This window comes from Triticum dicoccoides, chromosome 5A, assembly GCF_002162155.2.
Source record: "Triticum dicoccoides isolate Atlit2015 ecotype Zavitan chromosome 5A, WEW_v2.0, whole genome shotgun sequence".
NCBI lineage: Eukaryota > Viridiplantae > Streptophyta > Magnoliopsida > Poales > Poaceae > Triticum > Triticum dicoccoides.
The window spans coordinates 676,364,031-676,374,838 of NC_041388.1; positions in this window are offsets into that span (position 1 = coordinate 676,364,031).

Below are 10,808 nucleotides of genomic sequence, written 5' to 3' on the forward strand. Positions count from 1 at the left end.
AGATCTCGTTAAGCGTGTTATTTTGAAGTAACCGCGAACACCGACCAGGGCCAGGCCCACCTCTCTCCTAGGTGGTCTCCGCCTGCCCTGTCGCTCCTCCTCAAGGTAACAGTCGGGAACCTAGACCCACCACTACCTGGGTGGAACCACCTGCCCCTTCAGCCCCCAACATCGGAATCACTCGCGGGTACTCAATGAGCCGACCCGACTTTAGTCACAACATGTATAGCATGTATATATGTATGTATATGAAGGAAATATGCCCTAGAGGCAATAATAAAGTTATTATTTATTTCCTTATATCATGATAAATGTTTATTATTCATGCTAGAAATGTATTAACTGGAAACATAATACATGTGTGAATACATAGACAAACAGAGTGTCACTAGTATGCCTCTACTTGACTAGCTCGTTGATCAAAGATGGTTATGTTTCCTAACCATAGACATGAGTTGACATTTGATTAACGGGATCACATCATTAGTAGAATGATGTGATTGACTTGACCCATTTCGTTAGCTTAGCACTTGATCGTTTAGTTTGTTGCTATTGCTTTCTTCATGACTTATACATGTTCCTATGACTATGAGATTATGCAACTCCCGTTTACCGGAGGAACACTTTGTGTGCCACCAAACATCACAACATAACTGGGTGATTATAAAGGTGCTCTACAGGTGTCTCCGAAGGTACTTGTTGGGTTGGCGTATTTCGAGATTAGGATTTGTCACTCCGATTGTCGGAGAGGTATCTCTGGGCCCACTCGGTAATGCACATCACTTAAGCCTTGCAAGCATTGCAACTAATGAGTTAGTTGTGGGATGATGTGTTACGGAATGAGTAAAGAGACTTGCCGGTAACGAGATTGAACTGGGTATTGAGATACCGATGATCGAATCTCAGGCAAGTAACATACCGATGACAAAGGGAACAACATATGTTGTTATGCGGTCTGACTGATAAAGATCTTTGTAGAATATGTAGGAGCCAATATGGGCATCCAGGTCCCGCTATTGGTTATTGACCAGATAGGTGTCTCGGTCATGTCTACATAGTTCTCGAACCCGTAGGGTCCGCACGCTAAATGTTCGTTGACGATATAGTACTATATGAGTTATGTATGTTGGTGACCGAATGTTGTTCGGAGTCCGGGATGAGATCACGGACATGATGAGGAACTCCGGAATGGTCCGGAGATAAAGTTTAATATATGGGATACTAGTGTTTGGTCACCGGAAGGGTTCCGGAATTCACCGAAAGGGGTTCCGGATGTTTCCCGAAATGTTTAGGTACGAGAACACTTTATTTGGGCCAAAGGGGAAAGCCCACAAGGTTTTTGGAAAGCGCAAAAGGAAGTTTTGCGGAGTCGAGGGGCCAGACGCCAGGGTCCCTGGCGTCTGGGTCCAGACGCCGGGAACCCTGGCGTTTGGCCCTGGACTCCGAGAAGGACTCTTGCCTTTCAGGTGAAACCGACTTTGTGGAGGCTTTTACTCCAAGTTTCAACCCCAAGGCTCAACATATAAATAGAGGGGTAGGCTAGCACCCAAGACAGATCAAGAAACACCAAGCCGTGTGCCGGAAACCCCGTCTCCTCTAGTTTATCCTCCTTCATAGTTTTCGTAGTGCTTAGGCGAAGCCCTGCGAAGATTGTTCTTCACCAACACCGTCACCACGCCGTCGTGCTGCCGGAACTCATCTACTACTTCGCCCCTCTTGCAGGATCGAGAAGGCGAGGACGTCACTGAGCCGAACATGTGCAGAACTTGGAGGTGCCGTGCTTTTGGTGCTTGGATCGGTCGGATCGTGAAGACGTACGACTACATCAACCGCGTTGATATAACGCTTTCGCGAATGGTCTACGAGGGTACGTAGACAACACTCTCCCCTCTCGTTGTTATGCATCACCATGATCTTGCGTGTGCGTAGGAATTTTTTTGAAATTACTACGTTCCCCAACAGTGGCATCAGAGCCAGGTTTTATGCGTAGATGTCATATGCACGAGTAGAACACGAGTTGTGGACGATATAAGTCATACTGCTTACCAGCATGTCATACTTTTGTTCGGCGGTATTGTTGGATGAAGCGGCCCAGACCGACATTACGCGTATGCTTACGCGAGACTGGTTTTACCGCCGTGCTATGCACACAGGTGACTAGCGGGTGTGAGTTTCTCCAACTTTAGTTTAACTGAGTGTGGCTATGCCCGGTCCTTGCGAAGGTTAAAACAGCACCAACTTGGCAAACTATCGTTGTGGTTTTGATGCGTAGGTAAGAACGGTTCTTGCTAAGCCTGTAGGAGCCACGTAAAACTTGCAACAACAAAGTAGAGGATGTCTAACTTGTTTTTGCAGGGCATGTTGTGATGTGATATGGTCAAGGCGTGATGAGATATAAGTTGTTGTATAAGATGATCATGTCTTGTTGAAGTTATCGGCAACTGGCAGAAGCCTTATGGTTGTCTCTTTATTGCATAAGATGCAAGCGCCAAATAATTGCTTTACTTTATCGCTATGCGATAGCAATAGTTGCAAGAGCAATAGTTGGCGAGACGACCATGTGACGACACATTGATATAGATCAAGATGATGGAGATCATGGTGTCATGCCAGTGACGATGGAAATTATGACGATGCTTTGGAGATTGAGATCAAAGGCACAAGATAATGATGGCCATATCATGTCACATATTTTGATTGCATGTGATGTTTGTCTTTTATACATCTTATTTTGCTTAGTTCGGCTGTAGCATTATAAGATGATCTCTCACTAAATTTCAAGATAAAAGTGTTCTCCCTGAGTATGCACCATTGCCAAAGTTCGTCGTGCCCAGACACCATGTGATGATCGGGTGTGATAAGCTCTACGTCCATCTACAACGGGTGCAAGCCAGTTTTGCACACGCAAAATACTTAGGTTAAACTTGACGAGCCTAGCATATGCAGATATGGCCTCGAAACACTGAGACGGAAAGGTCGAGCGTGAATCATATAGTAGATATGATCAACATAATGATGTTCACCATTGAAAGCTACTCCATTTCACGTGATGATCGGTTATGGTTTAGTTGATTTGGATCACGTGATCACTTAGATGATTAGAGGGATGTCTATCTAAGTGGGAGTTCTAAGTAATATGATTAATTGAACTTTAATTTATCATGAACTTAGTCCTGGTAGTATTAGCATATCTATGTTGAAGATCAATAGCTCGCGATGTTGCTCCCCGTTTAATTTTTATATGTTCCTAGAGAAAACTAAGTTGAAAGATGTTAGTAGCAATGATGCGGATTGGATCCGTGATCTGAGGTTTATCCTCATTGCTGCACAGAAGGATTATGTCCTTGATGCACCGCTAGGTGACAAACCTATTGCAGGAGCAGATGCAGATGTTATGAATGTTTGGCTAGCTCAATATGATGACTACTTGATAGTTTAGTGCACCATGCTTAAACGGCTTAGAATCGGGACTTCAAAGACATTTTGAACATCATGGACCATATGAGATGTTCCAGGAGTTGAAGTTAATATTTCAAGTAAATACCCGAGTTGAGAGATATGAAGTCTCCAACAAGTTCTATAGCTAAAAGATGGAGGGGAATAGCTCAAGCAGTGAGCATGTGCTCAGATTGTCTGGGTACTACAATCGCTTGAATCAAGTGGGAGTTAATCTTCCAGAGAAAATAGTGATTGACAGAATTCTCTAGACACCATCACCAAGTTAGTAGAACTTCGTGATGAACTATAATATGCAAGGGATAACGGAAACGATTCCCAAGCTCTTCGTGATGCTGAAATCGACGAAGGTAGAAATCAAGAAAAGCATCAAGTGTTGATGGTAAACAAAACCACTAGTTTCAAGTAAAGGGACAAAGGGAAGAAAGGGGAACTTCAAGAAGAACGGCAAGCAAGTTGCTGCTCAAGTGAAAAAACCCAAGTCTGGACCTAAGCCTGAAACTGAGTGCTTCTACTGCAAAGGGACTGGTCACTGGAAGCGGAACTACCCAAAGAAATTGGCGGATAAGAAGGATGGCAAAGTGAACATAGGTATATTTGATATACATGTTATTGATGTGTACTTTACTAATGTTTATAGCAACCCCTTAGTATTTGATACTAGTTCAGTTGCTAAGAATAGTAACTCGAAACGGGAGTTGCAGAATGAACAGAGACTAGTTAAGGGTGAAGTGATGATGTGTATTGGAAATGGTTCCAAGATTGATATGATCATCATCGCACACTCCCTATACTTTCGGGATTAGTGTTAAACCTAAAATAAATGTTATTTAGTGTTTGCGTTGAGCATGAATATGATTGGATCATGTTTATTGCAATACGGTTATTCATGTAAGTTAGAGAATAATTGTTGTTCTGTTTATATGAATAAAACCTTCTATGGTCATACACCCAATGAAAATGGTTTGTTGGATCTTGATCGTGGTGATACACATTTTTATAATATTGAAGCCAAAAGATGCAAAGTTAATAATGATAGTGCAACTTATTTGTGGCACTGTCGTTTGGGTCATATTGGTGTAAAGCGCATGAAGAAAATCCATGCTGATGGGCTTTTGGAATTACTTGATTGTGAATCAGTTGATGCTTGCGAACCATGCCTCATGGGCAAGATGACTAAGACTCCGTTCTCCGGAACAATGGAGCGAGCAACAGATTTGTTGGAAATCATACATACTGATGTATGTGGTCCGATGAATATTGAGGCTCGCGGCAGGTATCATTATTTTCTAATCTTCACAAATGATTTGAGCAGATATGAGTATATCTACTTGATGAAACACAAGTCTGAAACATTTTAAAAGTTCAAAGAATTTCAGAGTGAACTGGAGAATCATCGTAACAAAAATAAAAAGTTTCTACGATATGATCGCAGAAGTAAAATTTTTGAGTTACGAGTTTGGGCTTCAGTTAAAACAATGTGAAATAGTTTCACTACTCACGCCACCTGGAACACCACAGTGTAATGGTGTGTCCGAACATCGTAACCGTACTTTATTAGATATGGTGTGATCTATGATGTCTCTTACCGATTTACCACTATCGTTTTGGGGTTATGCATTAGAGACAGCTACATTCACATTAAATAGGGCACCATCTAAATCCGTTGAGACGACACCGTATGAACTATGGTTTGGCAAGAAACCTAAGCTGTCGTTTCTTAAAGTTTGAGGTTGTAATGCTTATGTGAAAAAGTTTCAACCTGATAAGCTCAAACCCAAATCGGAGAAGTGCATCTTCATAGGATACCCAAAAGAAAATGTTGGGTACACCTTCTATCACAGATCCGAAGGCAAGATATTCATTGCTGAGAATGGATCCTTTCTAGAGAAGGAGTTTCTGTTGAAAGAAGTGAGTGGGAGGAAAGTAGAACTTGATGAGGTAACTGTACCTGCTCCCTTATTGGAAACTAGTTCATCACAGAAATATGTTCCTGTGACTACTACACCAATTAGTGAGGAAGCTAATGATGATGATCATGTAACTTCAGATCAAGTTACTACCGAACCTCGTAGGTAAACCAGAGTGAGATCCGCACCAGAGTGGTATGGTAATCCTGTTCTGGAGGTCATGTTACTTGACCATGACGAGCCTACGAACTATGAGGAAGCGATGATGAGCCCAGATTCCGCGAAATGGCTTGAGGCCATGAAATCTGAGATGAGATCCATGTATGAGAACAAAGTATGGACTTTGATTGACTTGCCCATTGATCGGCGAGCCATTAAGATTAAATGGATCTTCAAGAGGAAGACGGACGCTGATAGTAGTGTTACTATCTACAAAGCTAGAATTGTCGCAAAAAGGTTTTCAACAAGTTCAAGGTGTTGACTACGATGAGAGTTTCTCACTCGTATCTATGCTTAAGTCTGTCCGAATCATGTTAGCAATTGCCGCATTTTATGAAATCTGGCATATGGATAAACAAAACTACAATCCTTAATGGATTTATTAAAGAAGAGTTGTATATGATGCAACAAGAAAGTTTTGTCAATCATAAAGGTGCTAACAAAATATGCAAGCTCCAGCGATCCATCTATGGACTGGTGCAAGCATCTCGGAGTTGGAATATACGCTTTGATAAGTTGATCAAAGCATATAGTTTTATACAGGCTTGCGGTGAAGCCTATATTTACAACAAAGTGAGTGGGAGAACTACATCATTTCTGATAAGTATATGTGAATTACATATTGTTGATTGGAGATAATGTAGAATTATTCTACAAAGCATAAAGGAGTGTTTGAAAGGAGTTTTTCAAAGAAAGACCTCGGTGAAGCTGCTTACATATTGAGCATCAAGATCTATAGAGATAGATCAAGACGCTTGATAAGTTTTTTCAATGAGTACATACCTTGACAAGATTTTGAAGTAGTTCAAAATGGAACAGTCAAAGAAGGAGTTCTTGCCTGTGTTACAAGGTGTGAAGTTGAGTAAAGGCTCAAAACCCGACCACGGCAGAAGATAGAGAGAGAATGAAAGTCATTCCCTATGCCTCAGCCATAGGTTCTATAAAGTATGCCATGCTATGTACCAGACCTATTGTATACCCTGCCCTGAGTTTGGCAAGGGAGTACAATAGTGATCTAGGAGTAGATCACTAGACATTGGTCAAATTATCCTTAGTGGAGTAAGGATATGTTTCTCAATTATGGAGGTGACAAAAGGTTCATCGTAAAGGGTTACGTCGATGCAAATTTTGACACTAATCCAGATGACTCTAAATCTCAATCTGGATAATATTGAAAGTGGGAGCAATTAGCTAGAGTAGCTCCATGCAGAGCATTGTTAACATAGAAATTTGCAAAATACTTACGGATCTGAATGTGGCAGACCCGTTGACTAAACTTCTCTCACAAGCAAAACATGATCACACCTTAGTACTCTTTGGGTGTTAATCACATAGTGATGTGAACTAGATTACTGACTCTAGTAAACCCTTTGGGTGTTTGTCACATGTCGATGTGAACTATGAGTGTTAATCACAAGGTGATGTGAACTATTGGTATTAAATCACATGGCGATGTCAACTAGATTATTGACTCTAGTGCAAGTGGGAGACTGAAGGAAATATGCCCTAGAGGCAATAATAAAGTTAATATTTATTTCCTTATATCATGATAAATGTTTATTATTCATGCTAGAATTGTATTAACCGGAAACATAATACATGTGTGAATATATAGACAAACAGAGTGTCACTAGTATGCCTCTACTTGACAAGCTCGTTGATCAAAGATGGTTATGTTTCCTAACCATAGACATGAGTTGTCATTTGATTAAAGGGATCACATCATTACGAGAATGATGTGATTGACTTGACCCATTTCGTTAGCTTAGCACTTGATCATTTAGTTTGTTGCTATTGCTTTCTTCATGACTTATACATGTTCCTATGACTATGAGATTATGCAACTCCCGTTTACCGGAGGAACACTTTGTGTGCCACCAAACGTCACAACGTAACTGGGTGATTATAAAGGTGCTCTACAGGTGTCTCCGAAGGTACTTGTTGGGTTGGCGTATTTCGAGATTAGGATTTGTCACTCCGATTGTCGGAGAGGTATCTCTGGGCCCACTCGGTAATTGACATAACTTAAGCCTTGCAAGCATTGCAACTAATGAGTTAGTTGTGGGATGATGTGTTACGGAATGAGTAAAGAGACTTGCCGGTAACGAGATTGAACTGGGTATTGAGATACCGATGATCGAATCTCGGGCAAGTAACATACCGATGACAAAGGGAACAACATATGTTGTTATGCGGTCTGACTGATAAAGATCTTTGTAGAATATGTAGGAGCCAATATGGGCATCCAGGTCCCGCTATTGGTTATTGACCAGAGAGGTGTCTTGGTCATGTCTACATAGTTCTCGAACCCATAGGGTCCGCACGCTTAACGTTCGTTGACGATATAGTACTATATGAGTTATGTATGTTGGTGACCGAATGTTGTTCGGAGTCCGGGATGAGATCACGGACATGACGAGGAACTCCGGAATGGTCCGGAGATAAAGTTTAATATATGGGATAATAGTGTTTGGTCACCGGAAGGGTTCCGGAATTCAATGGAAGGGGTTCCGGATGTTTCCCAAAATGTTTGGGTACGAGAACACTTTATTTGGGCCAAAGGGGAAAGCCCACAAGGTTTTTGGAAAGCGCAAAAGGAAGTTTTGCGGAGTCCAGGGGCCAGACGCCAGGGTCTTTGGCATCTGGGTCGAGACGCCAGGAACCCTGGCATTTGGCCCTGGAGTCCAAGAAGGACTCTTTCCTTTCGGGTGAAACCGACTTTGTGGAGGCTTTTACTCCAAGTTTCGACCCCAAGGCTCAACATATAAATAGAGGGGTAGGGCTAGCACCCAAGACAGATCAAAAAACACCAAGCCGTGTGTCGGCAACCCCGTCTCCTCTAGTTTATCCTCTGTCATAGTTTTTGTAGTGCTTAGGCGAAGCCCTGCAAGGATTGTTCTTCACCAACACCATCACCACACCGTCGTGCTGCCGGAACTCATCTACTACTTCGCCCCTCTTGCTGGATCGAGAAGGCGAGGACGTCACCGAGCCGAACGTGTGCAGAACTCGGAGGTGCCATGCTTTCGGTGCTTGGATCGGTCGGATCGTGAAGACGTACGACTACATCAACCGCGTTGACATAACGCTTCCGCGAATGATCTACGAGGGTACGTACACAACACTCTCCCCCCTCGTTGCTATGCATCACCATGATCTTGCGTGTGCGTAGGAAATTTTTTGAAATTACTACGTTCCCCAACAGTATATACCCGTGATCACCTCCCGAGTGATCACGGCCCGATAGTATAGCATGGCAGACTGACAAGAATGTAGGGCCACTGATGATAATCTAGCATCCTATACTAAGCATTTAGGATTGCAGGTAAGGTATTAATAGTTGTAGCAACAATGACAGGTATGCATCAAAATAGGATTAACGGAAAGCAGTAACATGCTACACTACTCTAATGCAAGCAGTAGAAAGAGAGTAGGCGATATCTGGTGATCAAGGGGGGGCTTGCCTGGTTGCTCTGGCAAGAGAGAGGGGTCGTCAACACCGTAGTCATACTGGGTAGCGGCGGCGTCGGTCTCGTAGTCTATCGGAGATAGGAGGGGGAAGATACAATAAATATTAAGCAAATAGATGCATAGCGATGCATGACATGACAGGTATCGGTGCTAGGGGTGCCCTAACGCGGTATGAGGTGGTACCGATGAAGGGGGGAAACATCCGGGAAAACATCCCCGGTGTTTCGCGTTTTCGGACAGATGAACCGGAGGGGGAAAGTTGCATGTTCGCTATGCTAGGGACGTGTGCCTGACAAACAGACTGCGCATTCGGATTTGTCTTGTCGTTCAGAGCAACTTTCATGTACAAAGTTTTTCCATCCGAGCTACGGTTTATTTTATACTGATTTTAAAAGAATTAAATCAATTTTAGCATTTATTTAATTAATTTAATTCAACATTATCCAGAACAGTTTTTGCTGACGTCATCATGACGTCAACAGTTGACCTGGTCAACCTGACAGGTGGGTCCTACCTGTCGGCGATTGTTTGACTAATTAACAGTAGTTAATTAGGTTAACTAGTTATTAGGTTAATTAATCTTAATTAGTTATTTTAAATAGAATTAATTAAGTTAATTATTTAGTTAATTAATTAATTAATTATAGTATTTATTTATTTATTTTAATTCCTTTTTTAAAATTTTGTTCTAGGGGCTGGGCCCCATGTGTCATTGGCACTGGGCCAAAGCGGCGCAGGGTGGCGGTTACGGGCGTGGACCGATTAGGTGCACATCCAGGGGCGCACGGCGGCCGTGGTCGTGGCCAAAGCAGTGGCAGGGCTAGGCGGGCAGCACGGTGGAGCACGCGCGCGGGACGAGCTCCGGCGCCCAGCGGCGTCACGCGCGAGTAGGGAGTGGCTGCGGGTGGAAGCGGGCGCAGTCGCGGGCGGTAGAGGGACCGGAGTACGGGCGAGCAGAGGCATTGCGGGGAGGCAGAGCGCGGGTAGCAGGCATCCGGAGCGAAGCGAGGCACGGTGAGCAGGGGTGCGGCACGGTTCACGGGGCAGGGCGGGCGTGTTCGAACGCGATGCAGCGCGGGCATGGGCTGTTGTGGCCGTGCGGTGGCAGAAGCAGCAACCAGTGCAGGCAGCAGAGTTAGCAGCGCAGAGGGGGGAGCAGCGAACAGCAACAGGCAGAGCAGTGTGGCGCAGTTGGCGAGCACAGGCCGGGCAGGGCGATGGCGAGGCGAGCAAGGGGAGAGGCCAGATGCGCGGGGTTGACCTCACCGATCGATGTAGATGTTCAGGGGCGGCGAGGCTTGACGGAGTCCGGCGAGGGAGAGTCAGGGCGACTAGTCCGGCGAGGAGGGGGATGAGGAGGCAAGGAGGTAGTCCGGTGAGGAGGGGGTGAGGAGGCAGTCTGGCAAGGTCGATCCGGTGAGGGGCGGCGGCGGTGGGGCGCCTGGTTCGGTGAACGGCGACGGCACGAGGTTGGGGCCCGGGTGCCCTGATCCAGATTGGGGGGAGGGGCGAGAGGGAGGAGAGAGTGGGTGGGGTGTCAGTTAGGGTTTCACCGACAGGGGGGTTATGGGGAGTGGGGTGGGCCGGCGACAATGGGCCGGCGGGCTAGGCTAGTTGGGCTGGCCGGCTGGGCCGTTTGGCCCAGTTAGCCGGGGGGTTTCCTTTTTTGTTTTATTTTACTTTTCTGTTCCTTTTATTTATCTACTTTTTACTATTTTACTTTATTTCCAATTATTTTAGTTTTAGTAAAAC